Source organism: Suncus etruscus, chromosome 16 (assembly GCF_024139225.1).
Source record: "Suncus etruscus isolate mSunEtr1 chromosome 16, mSunEtr1.pri.cur, whole genome shotgun sequence".
NCBI classification, from domain to species: Eukaryota; Metazoa; Chordata; class Mammalia; order Eulipotyphla; family Soricidae; genus Suncus; species Suncus etruscus.
In genome coordinates, this window is record NC_064863.1 from 29,882,178 (window position 1) to 29,884,864 (window position 2,687).

General features: G+C 37.0%; 1 non-coding gene across 1 annotated transcript; it reads left to right on the forward strand.

The window, feature by feature from the left end:
• The first annotated feature begins 386 nt into the window (after positions 1–386).
• LOC126032687 (small nucleolar RNA SNORA51) lies at positions 387–519 on the forward strand. The gene has a single exon (XR_007503910.1). It is a non-coding gene; the product is annotated as a small nucleolar RNA SNORA51 (small nucleolar RNA).
• Positions 520–2,687: the final 2,168 nt, after the last annotated feature.

Consider the following 2,687-nt stretch of genomic DNA (forward strand, 5'->3'; position numbering starts at 1 on the left):
GAGGTTGGAAGCCTCTAGACAGGACTCTGCCTATTTTCAGCATATTTGATTTTTGATTGAGAAGAGGACATATTAGGTGATGGGTATTCCCCTGATTCAATGTGAATATGTACCCAAAATACTACAGTGAAAGATATGTAAGCCATTATGAAAAAAAAATTGTGTTTTTAATCAGAAATTTTCTTTGACTTACATGTATTATTATTATATCAATTATATTATATGTTATGTTATGTCACTATATTATGTTATATTAGTTTACCTCATTATGTTAATCAATTTTGTCCTTTAAATGAATTCTTACTTTAAAAAAACAAACAAACAAAAAAAAACAACTTTAGTTTGCTCTGAAGAAAAAAAAATAAAATAAATAAAAGATAAGATAAGGCCTCCCAAATCTTACCACAGGCTGTGTTCTTTACACTGGCTGTATAGAAAGAGGAGGTACAGTAAAGGCACCCCATATACACCTCAACACAGGCCCCTTGCCGGGTATGTATTGTGAATTGGGGGACAAAAAAATAAAAAAGAATTGATCACTAATATATATCTTAATGTGGACATGAGTACATAGAGATAGGACTCCTCTATGAGAGCCAAACCTAAACTTTAAACAATCCATGCCTATAATGTATACAGAGCCTCCTATTTAATATCCCTCTTCCCCACTTCAGAAATCCTGATATCTCTTCACTCCCCCCTTTTCTTATTCAATATCCCAACATATTAACGCCCTTTACCCTCAGTTTTTAACCCATTAGGTATCAAGACTGACCTCCTTCCTGCCCCAATAAGCCATTACCCAGCTCCCAAGCAAAGGGACACCCACTCAGTCCAGCATCTTATCCCCTGACAAGAAACTACAACCAACACCTCTACTGACTCATGATCTGTGGCCCTCCTTCACACCCTCACACCCAAATGTGGACTGTTGCTTGATACCGGACTCAGCTCCAGAAAAATCCCCAGTGCAAGAACTTTACTGAAGCCCTTTCTGCAGCAAATAATTTCTCAAACTCACAAAGACCAGGTGTGTGATGAAAATGCCCCTGAATTCCACACCCCACAAGAATATCTCAAAAGACAATGAGAAAGCTTATATTTTCTTTATAAGTTTCAGACCTATATCATACTACCTCTTAACCTGTTTATCCCCAAATGTATCCCCAAAAGTCTCCTGCATCACTTTATTCCCTTAATTACTTTTTTATAACTAATTTTTAAATTTTTTTTCTTTATGTGTGTGTGTGTGTGTGTGTGTCTTGTTTTTGTTTTCTTCTCTTCCTTAACTTCACCTCTTTTGGTTCTCCTTGGTATAAAAAACTACAATAAAAAGTCTTGCCTAGGATAATAGCTCAGGTCAAAACCAGGGCATAGAGATGAAGGAGCCTGACACTCCCACCCTCAAAAGCACCAGCAATATAATAGAGCACCATTTCTTCCTGCAAAGGCATACTAAAAAGGGAGAATTTTACATATAGAAACAAGCTCTTATCTACTAAGGATAAGAACTCATACTTTTCTACAATACAGGGGCACCTCCCACCTTGAACATATGTCATGTGGATCCAACTTAGACTCCAGGTGATTAGACAGCGACCCTCCAACCCAGAACCCTAGATCCCAGACAGAATTGACACAGTTCTAAGCAAGAGCTCCAGGAACCAAACTCACTCTGGAACATTCTTAATACTGCTCTGACACCAGCATGCACCCGTTTTGATATGACATCTTGACAATGAGGAAAAGGCAACAACTTTATCTAAGAGCAGGTTATCTTACCTCACCATCTAACGATAAGATGAAATCAGAAGACTCATCATCCTTTGATCTGTGCAAATGCAGAGATCCCTCTATACAGAAGACTAATTGTGACAACCCTGACTGAGCAGATTTATCCTGGGACCAATAAAAAAAGACCCTAGTCTAGGCTTTGGTTTAGGATCTGAACAACCACCAAGATCTCTAATTCCAGAGATCTGTCTGAGACAACTTCAACTGAGGCAGTCTTCTGGAAACATAATGAAAATTCTATCATAGGATTCATCCTAGTATCAGTGCAAAAACCAAGACCACAAACTACGGAAGACTGATTAAAACAACAGGGATGAAACAGAATTTATAGAACCATAAAGAAAGACTCTATCCTAGGCTCCATTCTTTGACCTGTGCAAATACCATGATTTCTCGATACAGAGGCCATGACTGAGCAGAAGGTTTCCATACACAATGAAAGGACCCAGGAGAGAGTAAATGAATATGTATGGAGTCTGTAGTTATTCCCATGACAGTATACTTCAAGAGTGGAGAAACCCTGTATCACATAGGCCAAGGAAATTCCCTTTCTAATCTCCCCAATATTTACTGTGCCTATGCAAAAAAAAAAAAAAAAAAAAAAAAAAAAGAAGCAGCACAAAATGATGTTTTTGGTTTTGTTATTGTTGTTTATTTTTTCCATTTTTTGTGCTTTTTTTTGTTTTTATTTCAGGACTGTGGTCATTGTGTGGTGGCTGTCTTTATTGTTGTGGTGCTTTTTGAATTTTTTATTTGATTTTTCTTCAATATTGTTATGTTTCTCTTCCTTTTCCCTCTCTTCTCTCAAATTGATATTTATAGCCTCTAGAAGGACTCCACTCATTTTTTTGCTTGTTTGATATTAGCTCCATTTTATTTTTTTTTCCTTCAAA